At 37.1% G+C, this 26661-nt stretch overlaps 1 long non-coding RNA gene across 1 annotated transcript; it reads right to left on the bottom strand.

Annotated features, from left to right (window-relative positions):
• Nucleotides 1-2552: 2552 nt before the first annotated feature.
• On the bottom strand, nt 2553-25426 carry LOC115505946. The gene is made up of 4 exons (XR_003966186.1): nt 25415-25426; nt 10793-10798; nt 9872-9876; nt 2553-2660 (listed from the first exon to the last, which is right to left on the bottom strand). It is a non-coding gene; the product is annotated as an uncharacterized LOC115505946 (long non-coding RNA).
• Nucleotides 25427-26661: the final 1235 nt, after the last annotated feature.

Below are 26661 nucleotides of genomic sequence, written 5' to 3'. Positions count from 1 at the left end.
ACCCAGCATTCAAAAATGAGAGGAAAACAAAATAGAAAAAGAAAAACAGAGAACCCTCCTGTACCATAATCAACTCTAGAAAGAATCATAATTGGACATGGTTAAGTCATCCTTAAATGTTACATGTCACCAGAGTTGTGCAATGATAACAATAGAAATTAATCCTGCTCTTAAGGCAGTGAGTTCGAAGTCCATTTATCCAAAGCTTTAGCCCCAGGCATATGTGTCAATGAATTCTTTATACAGTAAATAATACTTAGCGTTATAAGTCTTTTTATCATTAGCACAATTTTTCATAAGTATTTTTGGAACAACAAACGATATGGGAGCAAAGTGATGCATCTGGAACCAGCCCGATGGAATTTAGATGGGTAGATGTCTACCGTCATAACTGGTGCACAGTCACAATGGCTCTTTATTGTCTTATATAGAGTAATAGGGATAAGAAAAAGTCTGAATTTAGGATTAGGCAGAGAAAAAGGCAAGTTACATAAAATAATTTCAGTAATTCTAGAAATTTCCCCATCTAATAAATTTATAATCTAGCCTAAAAAGTAAAATATCACCAGCACAAAGAAAGCTACCAGTAAATTCCTCCCTGATTTGACCCACCTGGCCATCAGACAGAGATATCTCAATCTTGAATTTTGTGTTTATCATTCTCTTGCCTATTTTTTCCCCTCAATACCACATAGGTAAATGTTCCTAAGCAACATGTTATTTTCTTTTCTTTTTTGGAATCTCTTATGAAATTCAATCATAATATAAATGGTTTTCTATGATTTTCTTCCTAATTTCAAAATTCTAATTCAAAAATATTGTATTTGCTTATTTCAAAATGTAAATCATTGGCAAACTACAGCATTGGCTGACTTTGTTATTGGTCACATAATACTTGCAAAATAACCTCAAAACAGATCCTAACAAAACTATGTCCTGTGTGATGTATGACGTTGGCCTTAAGAATCCACCATCCTAAAGGAATAAGACAACCAAAAGAATTACGAAAAGGCTTATGCAACAACTCTCATCATGACAGACAGAAGCTTACTTGGTTTTTATCAAGAAGTTGGAAATGGTCTTAAAAGGAAACGAACCTTTGAAAGTCCAAGCAGAAACTGGGAGAAGAAACACAAGTGGCCTGCCTTTTAGAGGACTACTGGGAGCTATCCCTGGTGCTGCCCCAGAATCAATCTCTCTAACACTGACTTTGGGCTGTTTGGCCCCAGGAAAACTTCCCTAATGAGTAGAGATTGATGGAGTCTCAACTGTTCACGTGATCTAACCAACCCCCTAGCTTCAGTTCTGCAAGTGACTGTGCTGTGTTCTGTGCTCTGTATCTCTAGTATTGCTCTTCCTCCTGCCTCATTTGTACCACATCTCTCTCTGAGCACCACCACCACCACCAATATGACAACAATCATGTCTCAAAAGTCTACTGTCTCCAGTACTTGCTAATTATTGATATTGATGTCTTTCTCCTTATCGGCAAGAAAAAAAAAAAGAGAAAGTAAGAGAAAAGCCCTATATAGTAGTATTCATTTTACAGATGAAGCAGCAGGCTTAAGAATACATAAACTCAAAGTTACATGTCTAATAAGAGGCAAGGCTTCACAATATGTTTGCCTGACTTCAAAGCTATAACCAATTTCCTACTTCTTTCACTATAAACTGCTTGAACAGCACTTCTTTCTGGAATCTTTGAAACTCCTAGCGTTTTTTGGGACAAGACTTCCTTGGGCTCAATTGTATTATAATACCATTTAAATGTGCAGGCGTACCTCATAGATATTGCAAGTCTCTTTCCACACCACACAATAAAGCAAATATTACAATAAAGTGAATCAAATAAATTTTTGGCTTCCCAGTGCATATAAAAGTTATGTTTGCAGTATACCATAGTCTATTAAGTGTAAAATAGCATTAGATCTAATGAGATGTATACATACATACATATATATATACATATATATGTATAGATCTCATTAGATCTAATATATATATATAGATAGATAGATAGATAGATCTCATTAGATCATATATATATATATATATATATATATATATATATATATATAAAAAACTAAAAATACTTTATGGCCAAAATGCTACCCATCATCTGAGGTTTCAGTGCATTATAAACTTAGCTGGTGGAGGGTCTTGCCTCACTGTTGATGGTCACTGACTGATTAGGGCCGTGGTTGCTGAAGTTTGGGGTGGCTGTGACAATTTCTGAAAATAGGACAACAGTCAAGTTTGCTGCATCAATTGACTTTTCTTTGCATGTACGATTTATTTTTTTTCAAAATTGATGTCAAATGTCGCCAACCCTGTTACTGCTTCATCAACTGAGTCTATGTAATGTTCTAAATCTTTTGTTGGCATTTCAACAATCATCACAGTATCTTCATAGCATCTTCCATCTCAAGAAACCACTTTCTCTGCTCATCTATAAGAAGCAACTCCTCATCTGTTCAAGTTTTATCATAAGATTGCCATAATTCAGTCACATTTTCAGGCTCCACTTCTAAGCTTTTGCGGTTTCCACCACATCTACAGTGACTTCCTCCAATGAAGTCTCAAACCCATCAAAGTCATCCATGAGGGCTAGAATCAACTTCTTCCACACTCCTGTTAATGTTGTTATTTTGGCCACTTCCCTTGAAGCACAGATGCTTTTAATGTCATCTAGAATGGTGAATCCTTTCTAGAAGATTTTCAGTTCACCTTGCCCAGATCCATCAGAGGAAATCTATCTATCTATCTATCTATCTATCTATCTCTGTATAGATATATATATCTATATACATGTATCTATACAGAGATAGATAGATAGATATAGATATATAGAAGCTATAGCCTTACAAAATGTATTTCTCAAATAATAAGTCTTGAAAGCCAGACTTACTCTTTGGTCCATGGGTTGCAGAATAGATGTTGTATTAGCAGGCACGAAAATAGCATTAACCTTGTTGTACGTCCCCTTCAGAGCTCTTGGGTAACCAGGTGCATTCTCAATGAACAGTCATATTTCGAAAGAAATCTTTTTTATGAGCAGTAGATCTCAAAGGTGGGCTTAAAATATTCAATAAACCATGTTGTAAACAGAGGCACTAACCTACAGTCCTTGTCGTTCTACTTTTTGGAGCACAGGCAGAGTAGACTTAGCATAATTCTGAAGGGCCCTAGGGCTTTTGAAATGGTATGCGAGCACTGGTTTCAACTGAAAGTAGCTAGCTGCATTAACCCCTGACAAGAGAATCAGCCTGTCCATTGAAGCTTTGAAGCCCGGTGCTGACTGCTCCTCACTAGCTGTGACAGTCCTAGATGGCATCTTCTTCCAACAGAAGGCTGTTCCAGCTCCACTGCAAGTCTACTGTTTAGGGTAGTCACTTTCATTCATTAGCTTAGCTGGATCTTCTGGATAACTTGCTGCAGCCTCTACATCAGCACTTGCTGCTTCACCTGGCACTTTGATGTTATGGAGATGGCTGCTTTCCTTAAACCTCATGAATCAGCCTCTCCTGGCTTCAAACTTTTCTTCTGCAGCTTCCTCACTTCTCTTAGCCCTCATATAATTGAAGAGAGTGAGGGCCTTCCTCTGGATTTGGCTTCAGGGAAGGTTGGGGCTGGTTTGACCTTCTATCCAGACCATTCAAACTTTCTCCATATCAGCAATGAGGCTGTTTCTCTTTCTTCTCATTTGTGTGTTCAACAGAGTAACACACTCAATTTCCTTCAAGAACATTTCCTTTGCATTCACAACTTGGCTACCTTTGGGCCTGTCTCAACTTTTGACATGCCTTCCTCGCTAAGCATAGCCATTTCTAGCTTTTGATTTAAGGTGAAAGACATACAACTCTTTCTTTCACTTGAACTCTTAGAGGCCATCATGGGATTGTTAACTGGCCTAGTTTCAATACGTCATGTCTCAGGGAATAGACAGACACAGGCCGAAGAGAGGGACAGAGATGGGAGATGGCTGGTTGATGGGGCAGTCAGAGCGCACACAACATTTATCAGTTAAGTTCCTCATCTTACATGGGTGCAGTACATCGTGCCCCCGAAACAATTAGAATAGCAACATCCAAGATCACTGATCGCAGATCACCACCAAAAAAAATAATAATAGTGAAAAATTTTGGAAGATCGTGAGAATTACCAAAATGTGACACAGAGACACGAAAGTGAGCAGACACTGTTGGAAAAATGGCACCAATCGACCTGTGAGATACAGGCTTGCCACAAACCTTCAATTTGTAAAAACCACAGTACCTGGGAAGTACAACGAAGAGAAGCGCAATAAAATGAGGTGTGCCTCTGTCTGTTTTGAAAAAACAGCTAACACCTATCAAGTATTTGAAATTTTCCAGGCCCTGTCTTAAGTATTCACAACAACACTATGACATAGGATTTTGTACTTTCCTCTATTTTACAGATCAGAAAACTGACACAAAGGGAGCGTCGTCTGATGCGAGGATTGGAATCTAGGCATTTGACTCCAGAGGCCATTTTCTTTACAAATGTGCTAAGCTGCCTTTCTTCATCTTTTTTTAAAATGTTTATTTATTTTTGAGAGAGAGAGAGAGAGAAAGCATGAGTGGGGGAGGGGCAGCGAGAGGGAGACAGAATCTAAAACAGGCCCCAGGCTTAGAGCTGTCAGCACAGAGCCGGATGCGGGGCTCAAACTCACGGACCATGAGATCATGGCCTGAGTGGAAGTCGGACGCTTAACTGACTGAGCCACCCAGGTGCCCCTGCCTTTCTTTATCTTTAAAGATTATCTTTGGCTGCCTTGTTTCATACATAATCCTTCTTGAGTACTTCTGATTTTATTTTTAAAAATAAGAGTCATGTCGTTAATATAATATTGCATTTTAAGCTAATTTAGGAAGTAAAATGGTATGCTCAATCTCCTAATAGCATTTTAAACTAAAAATTAATGATTAAATAAAATACTTTAATCTTATAAATTAACAGAGGCAAAGTGGTCAGACATCAAGCATCTGGTTATTAAAAGGAAACTGAAATATTGTAAGAATCAGATTTGAATGCACACTGAAAAGTAGAAATGGCCAATACTATCATATTTTTGAAGGTATTTTACATATCCTTTCTAGTTTTCCTTTCATTTAAAAATTTTTATATTCCTTTTTAATGACATGGAAATGAATTAGGAAATGTCAGGCTTTTCAAAATCAATCCAAACAGAATGTCAAACCAGTAGGTTTCATTTAGGGCAATGGGGGCTCCTTTGGTTGTTTCCTCTATCTCCCTCACTTCTTCATATCCTCAATCACTGCCATTTCTGGTCTGAGCTTTTACAGCACAGCTGAAAAGGATGCCCTCCTTAGAGACAGAAATGCATTCCGGCCATGATGAACTTGGAATGCCCTCAGGTTGTGGCAAGGGAGGAGCTTAGCACTTGGACCTGGGTAACGTTCTTTTCTCATTTTTTTAATCAAAGTGCACCATTTGTGTTCCATACATACTGCCTGAGGCACAATTTATTTAAAACAATATGGCATATCAGATAAGGCTAATAATAATAATGGTAATAACAATAATAATAACAATACAGGAATAGCAATATGCTCATAAATAACATAGAAAACCACATGGCCCTAGTACCTTCATGAAATGGGACTTCAATATACATATTTCTTATACAGCTTTATGCATGACTTCATTTCTATGGTTTGCACTTCACTGCTCTGTTGTGTCACTCTCCCAATAAACCTATACATCACACAGAGTGAAATATGTTCGCAGTCTCTTTACTTGACGAAAAAAGAAGCAGTGTGGTTTAGAAGAATGAGCATTGAACCAGAAGTCCAAAGATTAGATCTTGAGTCCCAGCCCGGCCACTTTCCGGACTCCGGATGTTGGGTGAGTTGCATATCCTCTCTGATATTCAGTTTGCACACCAATGGGACATGTCTGTCCACACCCCAGAGTCCTTGTGGGAACTAATTGAGCTAATTCATGAGAAAGCATTCTAATACATTGCTGTACATAAAAGATTTTTGTGTTTGCAAGGGGAGGCTCAAAACTCTACAAATAAATGTATAGTTTTACATTTTTTAATACAAATTTTAGCTTTTCATAAATTTACTTACTGGTAAATTAGTTCACTGCTGGTATTTCTGTGTGGTTTGTTGCCATATAAAGCAATACATGTGTTGAAGACTCTTAGATCTCTTTGGACTTCTTATATTTTAGGAGTGATAAAGACTGAAAAGTATATGGTTAGGGCTGCTTTACCTCTTCATTTTCAATGAGTTATAATTTCACTTTTAAATTCTCGTATTTTTTGTACCAAAAAAAAAAATAGCACATTGAAAAATGCAGAAGCATGTTAACTGACGTTGGTAGCTTTTAATCATACCGTGTCTTATCTGTTTGACTGCGATGCCAATCTAATTTTGAAAATCATTATCTAACCTGTTCTTTGTTACCAATAATTTCTGTCCTTTAAATAATTTAGACCTCATGCAATTTCTGGTAAGCTTTTGGATCCCTGCCTATACATTTGCTTTGACATCGTTTGAGTCACAGTACGTTTTTGAAATGAGAGGTTTGTTTTAATTAAAATTTTTGACTTCTAATGCTGTCGGGACTTCTCTCTTTTCATCATTGTTTCTATCACTTGAATGACATGCCCAAGCATACCAAACCTGTGCAGAATGCTAAGAATCTAAATATTTTCTTAGCATACATGATCCACGTGCTGTATGAGAGTTGTAAAGTAAAGCATGGTGTGTTGCAGAAATCAGCCTTCCATATCACAGTTTTCCTCCCTGAATGAGGCAAGAGTCAGCCAGTAAATATATGTGGTCAACCTCAGATTTGCCTCACTGGGAGTTCACATGTATTTTTAACTGCCTTCAATTGTTAATGTATTCCTCAAATGAGACGCATCACCTTGAAGAATGACTTTTTGCCCTCTGGGAATAGGCCAAACAAGTATTTCATTCGCTATGATAATCAGTTCTACCTTCAGCAACGTATAAACCCAAATTTAATAGGCACTGGTGATTAGGTTTTAAGTCAGAGTCATCACTGTCCACTGTGAAAAATAATAAGAAAAGATACAAATTATAACGAATTTGCCTTCAGGAGGCCTTGTTAGACATAATGGGACCATAACTATTTCAGGATATGGTGAATAAATGCTTTTCCTTCTCATTATAGACATGTTTGAGTCACCAATTTTCAGTGATAAGAAAGATTTCCTTTAACTTGTGCTAAAGATATCTGAGGTCATTTGTTTTGTTCACTTAGCGCATAATAGTCTCGAAAGAGAAAAGGACCACTTACCATAAAACACTTATTTAAATCTTTTAAAATGCCTAAAACCATATAGAGCAATTCAAAGCGATAGATAAATTTAATCTTATCCAAACCTGCCACTGTCAGAATTATCCCAGGCTTTTCCCCAACTTAAACTTTGCATTGAAATCAAAAAGAATTGTACAGGACATTATGGAAAATAACAAATCAACCCTTAAATCAGCAGCTTAGGTTGTGGACAGTAAATGATACAGTGGTTCCACTTTCTTGGAACTGAGTAGCAGAAGAAAATGAAGAAAGATACTACTGACAGGGCAAGGATGATGGGAACAGGGTAGCATTATGAATGATATGTTAAGTGATTGGCTCAGATGGAATCATGGGATTGCTGCTGCCTTTTGCAGAAGCTGATTTTCATTCTTATTGTTCACCTCATAAGACTCCAACATACAGGAGGGGGAAGGGAGAGGAGAAGCTGTGTGTACATGCATTCCCTCTACATATACATATTTAGAAACAGTCTGAATATTTGCCCAGATATACAGAGTGGTGGGAATAAATACCTAATGCCAAAAATATATATCTTGTCGGCAAGGTTTATTAGTTTTAATATTCATGTATCCTCTCTGCATTCTTCCGCGTGAATTCAAGTGCCATATTCCTTTTTATCTGATAAAACCAAAGACATATATATGCCTAACTCCAAAATAAGTGAAATAATAATTCAGTACTCTATAATAATATATTGAGGATAATAACAGAGACGTGATATGGGATGTGATGATGTGCTTAGAAATGCATTCTATATTTTTTTTTTCTTCAAACCAGTAGATACTTCTTGATTCATTTGGTCTGCCCAGCGTGTGTGTGTGTGTGTGTGTGTGTGTGTGTGTGTGTGTGTTGGCAGGGTGAAGGTAAGGGAGGAGGGGCTACAGATGGACCAGCAGTCAGAGAAAATGATTGTTACATGATGCAGTATATCAGAAACACATGCATAAAATTAAACACAATGCTGATGTCAAAGGGTTCATTTACTAAGATTTTCTTTAAACTAATTTCATTCCTACATAAATGTGATTAACTCAGAATGTCCTTAAATGCCAATTCTTTTGTGCACCAATGCCTAAGTTTATGGCGTAGCTAATGTTACAACTTTTGTTATTATGAACCTCTGGGTCTAAATAATAATCAACATAGCCAATAATTCACTTTATTTACTTTTTGCATTTTAAAAAGTCTGAATTAGTAAATTAGCAGCCTGTCTGTATAAGGCTTATTTTTTCAGATGGAAAATATAACAGGCATTACTAACCAAAAACAAAAACAACAACAACAACAACAAAATCAGAGCGACTCAAGGCACAGAATTATAGGCTTAGCAGTTGCTGTTTATAGATTTTAATAGATAGATATGGATAGCCATGCTAATTGGGAAGAGAAAACATTTGGAAAGTGTGCCATAATCAATTCATTTACCAAATCTTAGACCACAAGCCATCTTCTTTTAAATAAACATTTTAGAGGTTGCCTTCGGAGGGGCATGAATAGTTTTTACAATCAACAAATAATGTGAATCTGAAAACTAATTTTTACTTGAGGATGGACGCATTTCTAGCCATAAAATTGCCTCTAAAATTTGGACAGAAGGAAAGAGGGTTCGATTTAAGGGAGATAAGAAAATGAGCAATCAGTAGACAACTGTAATTACTATGCCTTCCAAATTGATGATAGAGTTATACACTTGTTAGTATTAGGAGACCCTACAGATTTCATTTTCTAAGGTATGGCCCAGCAGGCATGTTCAGTGAAAGGGTGCCTGTGAATCCCCCTGTACCACTCAGCTCACCCCCTGAGGGGAAACGCCACGTGCATTCAAATCAAACGTTTTCCTATCAAGTTCTCAACTAATGGCTTTCCTAAGAGACCCCGGCCTGTCAGTCACCTCCTTCCTATTTAGACATGTTAAAACAGAATTTGTTGTTTATTTGTATTTCACTGAAGTGAGTCTGTTTTCTCATATTGAATTTGTATCCAAACCCCAGGTTGTCAATACTGCTTAGCTAGGGCTTCTGTTTGTTTTGTTTTTCTCTGCATGTAATCCAGAAAAATGGTACCGTTCATGTCAGTTTCAACCCTTGTATAAATTTATAGGCAGTGTATTAACTAATTGTTTAAAGTCACTAGTGCTAATGGCGGAAGCTAAAAAACACACCTCTTTCACAGAAAGCTGTTTTGTCAAATTCACAACTCATTAATAGACCAGAACCACAGCCCAGCCTAAGTCCCCATATGGAAGAAAAAGAAAGAAAAAACTATCCACCTTTAATAAGGAACAACAGGGGCAACATTTTCAACTTAATTATTTTCTATATAATTTAAAGCATATCTGGTCCCCTTAGAAAAAGAATCCAATGGTATAATGTCATGTTATTTGACCAGATTGTTGTGATTTTTCTTGGTGGAGAAAAAAAAAAAAAAAGAACTACATGTGTGTGTGTCTGTTCCTGTGCTTACGACCTCTAAGTTAGTTTACTTGTGTTTAAGACTAAATGCTAAGTATTAAGTATTTCATAAAAACAAGAACTGTTATGTTTGATATGCACTTCAAAAGCCTAAAAGGCCAAAGAAAGCTCTTCCTTAATTATTGAAGAAGTGTCTGTAAAGGAAACATGAGCAAATAGCATTCATGCTTTCATCCCAGTAACCTTTTATTGTCCTTTTCTTCAGATGGCCAAGTCAGTATATTTAATAAAGGCAGCAGAAACCATCAAAGAAGGCAGGGCTCTAATAAATGGTCCTGATTAAAGGCCCTGACAGGGTATGAACTTTGCATAAATTTTCTTATGGTGTCAGGCTAGGATACTGATTGAAAACTCATTAACATAATCACACATTTAGAGGAAATGCTGTAATGTATCAAAAACATTTCCCTTAGTGTAATAATTTTAAGGACATTAAAATGCAAATGATAATAAGGAGCTGCATTTAGTGATGTTCTGAAAGCCTGATTATTCAAATATTTAGTATGAAGTATGGAACTGCGTTCAGTAATACATCTACATGAATTCAAAAATTTAATCTATGCATGGACCCAAAAGTCTTCTTCAGTCTTACCAACTATTTTTCCACTTCACAGACACACAAAATCCAACAAGAAAATTTGGCTTAAGCGTTGTAGAGATATACTAAAAAATAATTTTAAACCACTACATTAAAAAAAAAAAATCAATACAGGCTCCCAGGACTGTTTTTCTCTGGTGTCGGAAAAAATACTGAAAAGCAGTTAGCATTTCCGTTTTGGTAGGACTGTGCTTTGAAAAACTGCTGAAGTATTTGCAGTGTCCTCTTCCCTGCTTTTATTAAAATGTGTACAAAGCATCAGAGACTGTCGTAGGCCACAGCAGTGCTATCCCTTAATGCTAATTCTCAACAATAAAAGAAACACCGCCCTCCCCCCACACAAATAGCCATAATTATGTAAAGAATGACTGCTTCAGACTGATGACTTTCAATATGCTCAAGTCTAGCAGACTGGGAGAAGAGGCCAGAAAGGTCAACAGTAATTCATAACTGCTATAAAATTGTGTACCATCCCAGGGCTTCTGCAGGATGCTGACATTATCATGCGTCTTCTGCTGGTTTGTATATGTAAATTTGTGATAGGAAGTGCACTGCTTTTACCGTATCACATGCAGAGCATCAATCAGGCAGTGGAATACATCAGAGTATTTTCATTATGCTTAGTTATTTACTGCATCAGAAGAAATTACCCTGGCAAGCCAAGCGGCCTTCTCTGGGTAGCATGATATGACCAACCAGGTTTCAGCTCAGGAGTCTTGTAAACATTACAGGATTAATCTCGCAATCACAATCATCAATCTTTCCTAGTCCTGCCTGGGTGCAACTGTGGAGATTGGTAACCAGGCCACCATGTGGATTTAAATTTAACCCTGAACATCAAAAACTAGATGTCAGACCTAAGCTGCAGATTGCAAAACACCTGTGTTTTTTCAACTGGGGTTGAAGACAATAGTCGAAAGGGTGCAATGGACTCCTTTAAAATCATATTTAATTTGTCACTTTCATTTTTAGTACTTGCCTCAGAAATTAGAAGTTTTTTTTTCAAACACTTTTTTTTTTTTAAACGTCAGCTCTAAGTGGGAAACGAGACCACGTTTAGCCACGTAGACAGTTTGTTCCGTGTGGTAACGTAGGCACTGTAAGACGCTCTGCAGAGCTGTGAGATTCGACCTTGGCCAGAGGTTTGGGGACCCGCTCAAACACCATTGGCACTGGGCCAGTGGAGGTTAAAGCCCTGGGGAGTGATGGAGTTAGCCCCTATCCAAGAGAGCGTTAAAGGTGTCTTGCTGACTCATAAGATGATACTGGCATTGATTGCTGAAGCAACTGCTTGCTTACCCGCTTGCCCAGAGAAAAAGACTGTCTCCCCTTTTCTTCCCTCCCAACAGGAGGGGGAGAAGAGATGGGTAAGACAGACGGGCTAAATGAACATTCTATCATGTTAAGTTTAGCGACTGCATGGAACATAGCCTATTCTATTTAGATAATGCAGAAGATAATGTGCATTCATTTTTGAAAGTCAGGTGAAAACCATGATGATAATGATCATTTTTCCATAGTCAAGAAACAATAAATATATAATGAGCAGGTCATGTATAGACTGCCTGGCAGTTTAATTTGAACTGTGACCTTTTATTATTATTTTTTGTCCAAGGCACTTTTTGCTGAACACGTAGCACGGAGTCAATTCTTTTTTTTTTTTTTTTTTTCTTTCTCTCTCAGTATCTTGCTGGCTCCCATCTTTGAATAAAAGATGGAGCACCTATAAAAATAGGCCTTTCCCTTTCTTCCAATAAAGGTTTTCAAGTCTAGTAGTTTATATTCATCCTATATATAAAAAGTAGATATTTCTTCTCCATGCTTTAATCTCCAGTTGATTTAATCGGCGCTGTAGGTACTTTGCTAGAATTGTATGACTACAGTAAAAAAAAAAAAAAAAAAAAAAATTTGCGTCGTCTATTGAGAATTCCATAAGAGCTATTCATCTCCACTCAAGTGATCATTCTAAATGACTTTCTTGATCATATGAAGTTTAGCTTTAAAAAATACTGAAAAAAATTACGAATAAAATTATATTTTCCAAGTGGATCGTATGAAAGTAAAAGAGAAATTCATCTTAAGGAGATGGCAATGACTGAAATTTTAAGTTTCCTTGCCTCTCTGTTTTCTTTCTTGTGTGGTTTTGTTTTGTTTCTTGGTTTTGTTGCTGTTGAGGCTAGTGAGGCTTTTTGTCATTAACATTGTCGCTGCTTTTTGTTGTATACCCTCCGGAGGGCAATTGGCCTTCAAATATCTAATATCTTGATGCTGTGTTTATGTTTACAGAATCGTGGCTCCCCAAATTCTCCTTAAGGTTTGGTTTCCGTGTGGGGGGTTCCAGGCACAAGTGTATTATGTATCTTCAGCTTTTCACGCAACGTGGACTAGCACATGCTTCTGGCTCTTTTGCAGTTTTATGACCAGATAGAGGTTCTTCTGTCTTGTTCTTTAAGAGCATGATGTGTTACATGAAAATGATTGTTTTGAGAAGTCCTTATAACACATCTATGATCAGCTGACCTTGGTCAGAGCTGCAAGGCTGGAAATAGAGTTGGTGGTATATCCATCACCATGGCATAAGTCTGAGCAATTTCTTCGGCTTCTTGCTTGGGTTTTATAATTTGGTGCTGGATTTTAGTCCTGGCTGAAGATTTGAAACAACAGATAACTACTGGATATCCGCGGTGAAGATGTTAGGGTAGTAAAAAGGCTATGCAGCGACTGGTAGGTAAAGAGTAATCCCATCCCCTGAGAGAGGAAGGCAGGACGGTGGTTACATTCCTCAGCACAAGCAACCAACAGGGTACATTGTGGACTTCGGGAAGCACGGACCTGATTCTCAAATCTGCCACTTCCCGGGTACATAACCTGAAATACATCATTAGACTCTATTACTCTCAGTGTTAACTATTTAAAATTCATTTACTCAACAAACGTAACGACGTTCCTATGTACCCCACTAGGTAATAAGCAAGGAGCTGAAGGAACAAAGTTAAAATTACATGGCCCTAGTCTTCAAATAGCGATAACAGCTAACATGTGTGCGAAACACCCTTATCCTGGGTAAAAAAAGATGATACTTATCACTAGACAGGTTAAATAAACTAGTGGCAGAGGCAAGACCTGAACACAGATTCACCTGACACTGGACTTGCTGCTCATGATTTTCTGGGGCATCTTGAAGAAGTTTCAATATTTTACACAATTTTAGTAAGGATCAAATGAGAAAAGTTACGTGACAGTGGTATACACTGTAATGTGCTATAGCGGTATCTTTTGTCATTACTGTTAGCATGAAAATACCAGACATTTTTGCTTACACTGCTTTTAACCTTAATAATCCCCTCCCATGGGGCATCTGGGTGGCTCAGTCAGTTAAGCATCCAGCTTCGGCTCAGGTCATGGTCTCACGGTTCGGTTCATGAGTTCAAGCCGTGCGTCGAGCTCTGTGCTGACAGCTCAGAGCCTGGAGCGTGCTTTGGGCTTCTGTGTCTCCCTCTCTCTCTGTCCCTCCCCTGCTCACACTCTGTCTCTGTCTCTCAATAATAAATAAAAAACATTAAAAAATTAAAAAAATAATAATTCCCACTAGATAAGTTGGACTATGCCATTTAAATAGCATCCAAAAACAAAAAAGAAAAAATAAGAAAAAAGAAAAAAAAAGGAAAAAATCTATCTATATAAACAGAAACACTATCAGGGATTCCCTATCAGTGCTTCTAAGCCAGTTATACGTGATTCCTTAGTGAACATTAAACAAATACAAACCTAAGTAAGACATTTTTCTACATATGAAAATCTCTGGAAAGCACGTCTACTGTTTACATTAGACCTGGAACATCCTTAGTAATTCCTTAGGCATTTTAGGTTATCCACCAATTGAGCGGGAATGATGACATTAATCCAGCACCTGCAGACCTTATAAATGCAACATGTTTTTCACTCCACCAGAATCTCTAATTTAATATGGATGCCATTTAACACAGAATTTTTCTCTTACACACAATTTTTATCTCCGACCAGGGCTTTCAAACCAAAACATCTAAGATCCAAAAAACAAAATGAAAACAAATGAACAAAGAAACCCTCCACCCCTCCCCATTACCTACTTTACATCATTCCTACCATCTGCATTCTTTTGTGCCTTTGATAGAGCCACACGATTTTATGAACAAAGCAATAAAGTAGGAATAAAAAAAATTGCCTCCATTGTTAATACCACCCTCCCAAAAATGTATGGTTTAAGTTGAAGAAAGTTTTGTCAAATTTTGGTGCCTCATTTGTTGATCTCTCATATACGTTAATAAATGCATTTACCTAAAGCTCTTTATATGAGGAAGGACATTAAATGAAGGAATTTTTAAAGTAGATACCAACAACATAACTACTTAAAAAGAATATAATAAAGCACACAGTTTTTTACTTGCTATTTGATATCCATTGCCACAAGATAAAATTCGATTATGGGGTCTTAGTTAAATGAACTTCCTAAAGATTTAAGGCGAATGGTAGGTAAGCAATTCCATTCTTGGCATACGTCTTTTAGAAATTAAAAGAAAATAATATCATTTTATTGAAAGAAAAAATGCTGAGTCTTGAAAAAATTGAGAAGAGTTTAACAGTTGCTAAAAGCATGAAGAAACATCCCAGTTTTTTAAATATTATAAATAGGTTTGCCTCCAAAGAAGTATTTTTAAAGAAATATTTTATTAGAATATTCTATTCCAAGTATATCATTTAAACTTCCATTGCTTCCAAATGTTCCCAAGTATCCAAAATTTTGTCATACAGTGTTAATAGTTATATTAACTATTCTCAGGTAAGTCATGACAAAATTTTCTGTCAAGTAAAAAGCATATTACTAAGGCGAAAACGCATTTCAAACAATATTATAATAAATTATATGCAAATATTGAATCAAAATTTTAATTCTTAGCCAGTATAGACACGTGAGATTAGCCATTAGGTGTATCATGTGTAAAAATGTATGATCAATAGAGTTTTCTATGACACAAATTGGAAACTTTTTTAACTAAAGAACACGATATTTATAATTGTGTTCCTTGAATTCAGTTTTAATTTCCTTTAATTTCCTTTTTTAATTTTTTCCTTTTTAATTTTTGGAAGCAGTTATTGGAAAATTTGTACAGACTTCTCTCTATGTTCTTTACAGCACCAAATATGTTTAAATACTTACCATGTACCATTTCCAAAAAAGCACCCTGAAATTTTGGATTTGTTTCTAGAAAATAGGATATTGAATAACAATACAACACTGCTATCGTGCTCTTTCTTGCAATGCGGAGTACTTCGGAATTGAAAGATTTTGCGTTATATGCTACTGTTCTCATTTTCAAACACCACGCCAGTATAGACATAACAGAAGTGATGCAATGACAACACTGTCAAAGACTGTATCATTCTCACTTAGTGACAAACACATGCAGACTTACGTTCTCTAACAAACTTGCACAGACATCATTTATAGGTTTATTAAGGACAAATTGGATTATGATGTGGGCTGATAATAATTAATGGCATTTATAAATGAATACATGGGAACTGTTCAATTCATTGGGGGCCCTGGGAGTTTCTGTCAAATTAAAGACCTTCCTGTTCAAGTAACAACCATAAAAAATGCAGTAACATCTTAAAAGAATGACACTGCCCATTCTCTAATAGTGTGATGGCCAAAAGAAAACGGTTAAGTACATGCCTTTACAACCTATTTATAATTGTGTACATCCGTTTCTGTGCAAATTCATTACACTGATTACAATAGATACCTGAAAAACAAACACCCTAAACAATGAAATAAGCTTGTAACAGTTTTGCGGATTGTGTGGGTTGTTAGTGCATAGCAAAGACTGATAGATATTTAATTTCGGGATGACTCTAAAATTAAAAATACGCGCATACACGCCGTCACTCCTCTAATATTGAAAATTAGCTATTAAATATGCATGTATTAGTTTAACATTGTGTCTTTTTAAAGACAACTGAAATGTTAAGCATGGTGAAACCTATCAGGTAAAATTTATGAAAATTTACAGATTACCTAAAACGTTAGAAGTTAATTATAGCCCGCTTTCCCTGGCATGTCAGCTTGATTAAATTTGGAGTTTGGAGATGAATTGGCCCAAATTCATTAGTGTTCCCTGGGTGCAGATGTTGGTCAAGGTCAAGCAAAGCACGTTGACTGTAATGTTAGAGAGGAGGGGGAAGGGATTCCAAAGAAGGTAGACTCTTAAAAGGTCTGGGGTTGCAGCAAGAAACTTTGATACTTTTTAACTTAATAAATCTTGACAGCCTAATCATGGCTAAGCCTTTGCAGTGTTATTGGTACAGATGGCAAAGCTAGACATATTTAAAGAGATCTCAGCAGCCAGTAGAAGAGAGTACTGAATCCAAATGCAGTGTTGGGCTCTAGGAGAAACTGAAAGAAAGGAGGATAAAAAGCTACAGCATTTCCATCTCCTGACATCTCCAACAGCCTCAGATACAAAATATGATAAGGCTCCTGCTGAGCTAATAAGCCCAACAAATGTCTGTGTCCGTGAAGTAGATGAAGTGGGATCAAGCAGAGGGGGCTGCTGTATGAAAATCAGCCAGCGCCCAGGGTATAATGGCACTAGAGAAAGCTGCAAGGTCAGGCTGATGACAGAGACACCAGTTAAGTAGAGACCCCATCAGTAAGAAAGGTTCGCCTGCTGGATCCAAGACATGACCATTAAAATAAAATGAACTACCTATTTAAAGGAGGGAAGAAAATAAGAAAACGAAGAAAACAAAAACCCTCCAAAAGAATTCCATGTTTTATTTTCATATTTTCCTCGCATACGACTGCTGCATCTTTTATGTACAGGCTACCTACCCAGAGCAGAAACTAGAATATTGGGCTGGGGCTGGAGACTTGAGATGGGACATGTACTTCAAAATGCTGTTAAATTTGTTGGTTCTGTCTGATGATTTTAGTGGGTTCACCACCTTTGCTGAGCATGATTTGTTTAATCAAATCCTGCATCATGATGAACAGAGTCGTGACCACTGCCTCATGAGCCACAAGTTTCCGAGGGGAAAAAGATTACGTGATGAAATACAGACTCTTCTTCTCTGCTTGCTTTTAAATAAATAGAGTGACTTATACATTCTTATTGTAAGGGAATATATTTTTCAGTAAAATAAAGCATTGATTTCAGTTGAAATTATATGATTCAGAACAGCAGACCTGACACAGGTATCATGAAAAGCAGCCAATGTGCTTGGCTTCTGACAGCATACGCATTCAGGACCTGCCAGTTTTAGCACTGAGAATCCTGTGTCCCACAAACCCCCTTAGTGGTCACTGTACTACCATGACTGAACCAGTTTTCTGAGGCAAAGCTATAACCAATTGCATGGTGAGTCTCACTGGGTCTAGGAGGCGAAGTATGTAGAATGAGGGAGTGATTAGTCATTACACAGTCAAGCCAAGCTGTATGATTCAGGGCAAGAAACACTCATAGGAGACTAAATCATCCAGATGGGTTGTCACTTTGATCTGATTAGCTTTATCATCCCCAACTCTTCTCAGTGCTTCTTAAAGCCACTACCTAGTGTTTACACACACACACACACACACACACACACACACAGTGTAGAACAACTAAAACGATATCTATAAACTGTACTTTTTCACTGTTTTTCCTGATGCTTCAATGATCCACATTGACCTAAAAACCAACCCTGGATGTTCCACAGAGTGTCTAATTCTATGGCCCATCGTCCAGCCCAAAAGAAACACATGCTGATTAAAAGAAAATGGCAATGCTTTTCTTCAGGTTTATGGAAACGAAAGCTAGCATATTGAAATAATGCTTAAGAATGTCCCTTTCCAGCTTTAGGAATGGTTTTGCATAATCTTCAGGGTTTTTTTTTTTACTTGCGTAATAATTAGACTATGCTTGAAATTTCAAGAGTATGTCAAATTGCTACATTAATTCTTAACAGATCATGTCAATTTCATAATATCTGTGAAGCCTTGTTAAAAAGGTGAAAAACGTTTAAACACCGTGTGAGGTGGTTCATTAAACATGTACGAAACCTTTGAAATTCTGACAGCATTACCATGAAATATCAGATTGGGTATACCTCTAGTATTTTTTTAAACCCATCTTTAGTTTTAATTTCATACAAATGCGAATACAATACTAGTGCTACATTTTAGAATCATTTCTTTGGGTATAGTCCTAAAATAGCATGCCATTGGTCTTATAAATACAAACTTCACGACTCTGAGATAATTACTATGGCAGTGATGAGTGGAAGATGAATTGCCAAGAGTTGGTTTTAACGGTTGTGAAGGTTTTTCTCAAGCTATAATTAATATCTCTTAAAACACCTCCCCTAGGGTAAAATATCAAAAGGAGTTAACTATTGCACCCACTTTTTTTTCACTTGAGCTCACTGCTTTAAAGAGTTAAGCATCAATGAAACTGATTTCCAATCACCTAAGAAACATGTTCATTCAGTTCATGTTAATCTTCAAAACTGATGGGTGTCATTCAGAAGAAAGGAATTTCCAATTTCACTTGTTCTTGCTGAAGCTGATCTCAGGATTGTCAAAGAAGGGTCTCCTGTAATAGTGTAACATTGACTTGATGATCTGTCATTTTTCCTCCAGCTGTATGATTCTATGGTTATGAGGTTATCCGTGCAGATTGTTCATGAAGGTAATATCTTCCCATAAGAAGAGGCGTAGAGCCCTTAACTTTCCTCGTGACATTTTTATACCTTCCCCCAACTCATTCTGTGCAAAATAATTTTGGTTTGGGGAAAACAAAAGAAATAGTAACTTTTACCTGGAGTAAAGGGTAGATTAGTGCTGACATTGCCACCAGTAGTACTAAGAAAGATAAAGAAAGACTTTAATAATTCAAGTGTTTAATAAGTAGAAAGCACCATGCAGATAGTACTATTAGCTTAGTTCAAAGAGATGCTATGGGTAAAAGTGATAAGCAAAAGCAATAACATTAAGATTTTGTTTGGTACACAGATCAGGGACAAATATATAGTATTTAGAGTGCATTGGAATTACACAGACTTTTCTGATAGAATTTCCAGCTAGAAATCTGTACTCATCTTATAGCTAGTATTGATTGAATGTCTTCTTATTTAAAGAAGATATTTTACCGATGACAATTATAAGTATTATTGGTTTGGGTTTTGTAGATAAACATGGAGTGAAGCACTGAATTTATTTCATTTCAAGACAATATGGACAAGTCATGTAAAGTTCATTATTAGTCTCACCAAGCTTATTCAGTTGAAATCTATCGTCCTAGAAACTGTCTTAAGTTTCCTTTCCAGTGTATTTTTCCATTACAAAAGATATGAGGAATATTTGATGAAATTCAAGTTTCAGAAAATGCAACAAATCTGGAAAGTATGTATATAACAAAGATATTCCAGGACTTGTACTCTGATGTCAAAAAGAATGGGATCAAATTCTAGCTCTGAAACGTACTGTTGGAGCAAGTTTAAATTTGCTAATCCCCAGATTTCTCATCTAGAAAATGCAAAGAATAACGGTACCTGTTTTAGAAAGGTTGTGGAAATAGAAAATCTGTTCGATGTTAAACAGTAAGCTCCTTGAAAGCAAGGGCCATTCAGCTTATAACTTCTTGAGTTGAGGTGACACTCGAAACACAAACCAAAGTGCACAATACGAGCTCCTCGAAAAAACATCTTCCTCTCAAAATTAAGTTCTTTTAAATATTGGGTTAATTGTTTCTCCAATTCTTCAAAATTGTTTGCTTTCCCAACTCTCTCATCTTTCTCTCTCTAAGGTAGTGATAATTTCCCTGGGGAGATTCAGCCTTTCCATTCTTTTCTATTTACATCTAGTCTTCCATCTTCCCTTTCTCTCTCCTCCTCTTCCTCTTCCTCTACTACCCACCCCCCATCGCAGTAACAGTACTAATAATAGTATTTTTTAAAGCGTATTGATTGGTCTACTTAATTATGAAGTTTAAGGTTGTGTGTCTTCAGGAATAGCTGAACCAAAGAAGACAAAGATTGTCATCAACCACTTTCTTTCTCTCCTGTGGCCCTGGGTTGTCTCTATTTCTTAGGAGGCCCTCCATGGGTTCTGCTAAATGATCAACAGAGACTTATCACATGCTGTCAACTGAAGCATCTCTTTTTGCCTCCCTCCTGGCTGATTTCTTCAGCTGTAGCCATTTCTCTCTTTAATCCACCTTTCATATTGATAACATTTATCTCTTGCCAACATTTCTGGATTCATGTGTAGGGTGTGACTATAAAATGATTGTTTTTTAGGATGCGTCTAGCAAAATTATAATTTTCAACTGAAAATGATAAGTATTTAAGACCCAAGACATAACCCAAGGATGATGCCGTTTTTAAAAAAGCACATGTGGAACTTGCTTTTGGATTTCCTGCAAGGATTTTTAGCTTGACCAACAAGAAATGTAATCTTACCTTTGATCATCAAACTTCATAGTTTACTCATAAACCTATGACTCAGGTTTGCTCACTCAGCTTCGTAAAATTTCATTCCACATGCTTTTGGCTGTTCTCCAAAATCACTGAGGCTCCAACACCTATCTTCAGTTTTCTTTGGTAAAATGTATTTTCCAAGGAGGCAATTCCACAACAACAACAAAAAAAAGACTTCTAAATTTAGGGAGACTCTTAGGACAGATGTAAAGTTTTCCAAGAGAAATATTCTCTAAAGGGCAGTATGTACTCAGATATATCAGTTTTTGGTAAGTTATGTTTAAAAATTGGTCATAAATTTTTACATATTAATATTTTGAATCTAAGTATGTCATACATATGCCTGGGCATGCTTATATATAGATACACATGTACATGGAGGAAAACCTTCTCTGTAAAAGTTAGGAACCATGAACTTCATTGTCACCGATTTTCATTTTATCAATATGTCAGCTAAAAATAGACAGATGCCTTTAGCTAAAGGTACCTATTTCTCCTATGCTTTTTGAGTATGGTCAGGCATGAGACGCAGGACTTCACCTGTCACATTCATATTGTGATTCAGGAAACGCTTGTCTTTTCCTGGTCATATAATTTCAGCCCTCAAGGAATTCACTCATCATTTCATCATTACTTATACCTAAACTCCAAGAATACCTAGTGAAGTTTGGCACTCTCATTGAAGGAACAGAAATTATGGGAGTATTTCTGGACATATCATAACCAAGATTTCAGACAGCTTTACCATAGATTTCCAAATTCATCTTGTTCTGACTTTTCTCCTTAACCCAAATTGTGCAACCCAAATTGTAAAGCAATGTGCTCATTTAACTCTAAACAATAGTTAAAACAAATACTGGCTACTGACAAAGAACTCAGTTTTTCCAGTGTTGCAAACATCACGGGACTCTTTGTCGGGACATAACAACCCCTCACGTTTTTAAATCTTAAGAGACACCAAATATTCCAAATTGTCAGGGTAAGAAGACACAGAACAAGATCAATTCTACCATGCTCCCAAAGCCCAGCGTAAAATGCAGCATATTTACAAAGTGGCCTCACTAAACTTTTTAAAGTTTTCTCTGTTTTCATTTTGCACGTTTATCAATGTAAGACATGGATATGGCTTAAAAATTTAGTAGTGATAAAAAGCTAGTTGCCCATCCTGTACCCCTCCATGTCTAGGATAACTCCTTACTTTCAATGTCTTTGTTTCAGCCAATTTCTTTTAGAAATTATCTATGAATTTTTAAATAACATGCTAATATCCATGCTTATTGGTTTATCCATTTTTGTCATTATCCTCTAAAATCCTGTCCTCTCAATATGCCTATTTTTAGTTAGATAAGTAGCCAGGGTTTGCTTTACTGTAATTTTATGAATATTACTCACTTCAGAGCTAAATAGTATACTCTGATTACGTCTCCTTTCTGGGGTAACCTTTTGCTTTTCCTAGAGTAAATAAATGTTTTGCTATTTGCAACCTCTGGCACACTCTGCTTCATTTTGGAGCTGTGGAAAAATCTCGGGCTTTGAAATTAGTAAACTAGTATTCAGTGGTGGTTGTGCTATTGCTTGTGACCTCTGGTAAGTGACATAGATTTCTGATCCTTAGTAATCACTTCCAGGGGTGGGAGAGGGATGGGGAAGTACAAATCAATAACTTCCGTGAAGAATATCTATGGGAAATGAAAAGAAATGCCACATGTGTATGCATCTACCTAGAGTCCCCTTCACCAAATGTAGCCCCTCCTACTTAGATCTTCACACCAAAACCATGAGGTGGGTAACACTGGAATTATTACCATGTTGGAAGAACACTGAGCTCAAGAACACTAAAGGAATAACCCAAAGATGCCAACAGAAAAGAACTCAAACCCAAGCTATTCCAATAACAAATCCGGGGCCCTTGACCCCAAGGCATGTTGAGACTCTGTCCGGCCAAATCAGTATTCAACCTTGGTGGCAAAATGATACAAAATAGCCTTCTTCTTAGTTAATTTGGATTAACTGGTAGAGTGATTCGAAATCCTTTTCCTCCATTTTCTCATGCCCTGTACAAGAAGACTGTAACAGAGACAGTCAATGTAAAAAATGTGAAAGATTGGTACAGAAAGTTACATATTATTATATAAAGTCTCCAGGGTGGTATAGGCTGGTTGTTAGTTAGTTTTCTACCTCTTCTATATATTAAAAGCTCCCTTGTGGCCCTGAGCCTGAAGATGTGACCACACTATTACCTTAGCTTTGGCACTCCTCATCTTGTAAATTGTCATAAAACCAATATTCTCAGGTTGGATATCTTGACTTAAGAAATAATTATTACAGGTGCTGGGAATATTAAAAGAACCAATTGCTTATGTCAGATAATAGGCTGTTGGTTTGGCTAGTCTTTTGTTGTTATTTTTGTGTCTGTCTTTACCTTATTTTCATCAGTAGGAACATCAGAAAAACTTACAGAGCTTTTACAAGCTACTGGAATCTTGTTATGCTGTGCTAAATCTAATCTGCCCCACTCCCTTTTTGAGAAGCCACTGATCTATACAAAACTGAATAACTTTCTCTTGGCCTTTATCATTTTTTTTGTTCTGTTTCTCTCAAAATTATTTTCATAGCTTCCTTAACCAGAAGTTCTTTTCATGTTATATCTGTGCACAAGTGAAGTTAAGTAAAATTAAGGAACTGATAAAAGGAAGAGCTGAAGTTCAGATATGGCACTTTTAATTCTAGTACTGATCACTTTAAAACTCTACCACACTCACTTTGTCACAGATATTTGAAAAGGTGAAATAAAATAAGTCAAATAGTATCACACAACCAAATACATAGATTAGGAAGAATTCATCACCATGTTAAAAACTGTCATTTTGAATGCTAGAATGTCCCAGACTTTGATGCCCATGTAGAGAGTAGACAAAAATGAAAGGACGTTAAACCCTGATTCTTGAATCTCCTTGTCAATACACCTGCCAGATTAATACCTCCAATGATGAGACTTCAGTGTTTTCCAAGGAAATATATTTTGCCTTTGGACAACTTTGTGGGAGAGTTTTGGGTTTTTTTTCTTTTTCTTTTCTTTTTCTTTTTTAAATTGTGCTGAAATAGTCCTTCCTGTAACATCCTGTCTTTGATCAGTTCTCACTCAGAAACTAGACAGAATGAATCTAGGTTTTTTTCCCCACATGACAGCACTTTAAATATTTGAAAACAATGTTCATGTTTCCCCTAAGGTTTTCTCTTTTCCAGTCTAAATGCCCCAATCTCATCAACTATCCCTTTTATGATACATTTTACATTTTCCTCACTATTCTTTTCTTTTGCCCTGGATTCTTTCCCTGTTTGGCACTATCTATTTTAAAGTGTGGCACACAGAATTGAATATAATACTAATGCAAAGGCTTACCAGTATTCCACAGAGCGTAATTATCATCTCCCTTATTCTACTCACTATACCTTCATTAATGCATCCTAAGACCACATGAGCATTCAGAAAGAGAAATCAGAGCACGGTGTTGATCCAACATCCTAACATCCATGTTACCCACCATCCCTACCTCCTGGTCTTCTCGTCCCTGACCTCCTCAACCGCCGTGATAATTTTCTTCCTTCCACCTCAGTGACCTGCTGCCATAGATGTTACCATAACTTGGAATTCTAACAGTGTTGAAGACTCAGCACCAAACACTTCATTACTACACATAATCCGACAAATTAACTGTCTGTAAAGGCACTAGTGTCTTTTTTTGAGCTCCCAACCCCTTTACCCTACATCCATTTCACCATCCATAACTGCATCCCCATCTTTATGACCCTCATTGTCAAATATAGATTTCATACTCTGTGGATTAATGACTCCCTCCAAATAACTTCAACTCTCTCCTGCCTATCCTCCTTCGTAATGTTCCCCCAGAAAATCCCAACACCAGAGGACACCTGCCATTTTTGAGGTGCCGATACAGAATAACCGAAGTTGTTTGGAGTAAACCACCCAAGCTGACTAATTTACTGTAGACTCGTTATCAAAACCCTCAACTGGGTGTTCAGTTCTTCCATGCAATCGTGCTGTGTTTCTTTACGAAGCTAGTTTTTAAACTCCTCACAATGACTATTTTGTACCTCATTGTCTTTTCTAAAACCTCACATAAATTCTTCCACCCTTTCAGGCTTAACTATTGACATCATCTCTTACCATATTATAAAAGACATTTGCTGTTTGCTTTTCCACAAATGTGATCACAAGACTTTCACTTTCTTCTTCGAAATCATTAATAGTGCTCGCTTTCGCAGCACACGTACTAAAATCATTGATGAAATGTTTGAGTTGGAAAAGCCCAAAGAAAGAGCCCTGTGGAAGGTGGCTGCCAGTTAAAAAATTCGGCTCAATTGTGCCACTGTAGGGTTATGTCTCCCTAGCACGTACATGGGGACTCCTTGAGGTATGTTGTCAAATGTGTCCAGCTGCCCTGTGTACATCACCCTTTGGTTCCCTGGTGGGCTTGACTTGTTCTTAATGAATGTGTACTAGGTACTACTAATTACAACTATCTTTCCTTCTCGAGGTGATCCAATGGTGACAATTTTTTAGTAAGCTTTTGTGAATATCGCCAGGAATTACCATTAAAACAGCCATTCACTTGGAAACCATCATTCTGGTTTTCAAAATTCAAACCCTCAATGGGAAAACTGAAAATAAGCCAGAGATCATTTGACACTATAAATATTTATTTATTTTGGGGAGAGTGCAAGCGGGGGGAAGGGCACAGAGAGGGGGCAGACCATCCTAAGCGGTCTCTGTACTGACAGTCTGACTGTAGTGAGCCCGATGCGGGGCTCCAACTCACAAACCTAGACATCATGACCTGAGCCGAAGTCTGACGCTCAACCGCCTGAGCCACCCAGGTGCTCCTCACACTACAGTTAAGTGAAACATTCATAGAAAAAGAAGAGATTTGCCAGATCACACGTTCCATTTCTTGACCTCCTAACAGAAACTCACAACTACCAGGTAGATGAACGAATGTTCAAGGATACTTTTGAAAAATTCCACAATCGCCCCTATCAATTCATTTTCATTCTTAATAAATGTCACAGTCAGAAGTTCTACTTTAAAACTCAACTTCCTCGTGATAACACAAACTGTAAGTCCAATTTTACTTGATTTTTTTCCCTTTGTCATAACACGCATACCATGCATAACACACATATTGCAAAGAGGGCTTAGACAAAGTGAAGTGCAGCTTAAATGTACAGCACCACGATTCCACATAAATAAATATTTATTTTATATTTAAAGATTATTGCTTTTTATTTTTAATAGTTTGTGTCTAGACTAGACAATCCCACTTCATTAGCCTTTTTCTTTAATGCTTTATTTATTTACTTTTGCGAGAGGAGGGAGGGGCAGTGAGAGAGAGGGAGGGAGAGAATCCGGAGCTGGTTCCACACTGTCAGCACAGAGCCGGGCTCTGTGGGGGCCCGAACTCACCATCCCATGAGATCCTGACTTGAGCAGAAATCGAGTCTGACGCTTAACCCGCTGAGCCACCCAGGCGCCCCTAACTTTTCTTCATGAACCTTTACTTCAGATCTGAATTGTACTTTCATCTCTGCCATTCCACCAGGAAACCCTGTTCATTGCAAGATGGAACTGGGAATAAGTAATTAGAACTTCTAAACATTGAAAAATCAAATTGGTTTTATCATTTCTACAATTCACAAATGTTGTAACTCCTTCTCAGTTCTACGACC

The sequence above is a fragment of the Lynx canadensis genome, chromosome F2, assembly GCF_007474595.2.
Source record: "Lynx canadensis isolate LIC74 chromosome F2, mLynCan4.pri.v2, whole genome shotgun sequence".
NCBI lineage: Eukaryota > Metazoa > Chordata > Mammalia > Carnivora > Felidae > Lynx > Lynx canadensis.
Note: the sequence above shows the minus strand (reverse complement) of the source record. Positions and strands in the feature narration are given on the sequence as shown.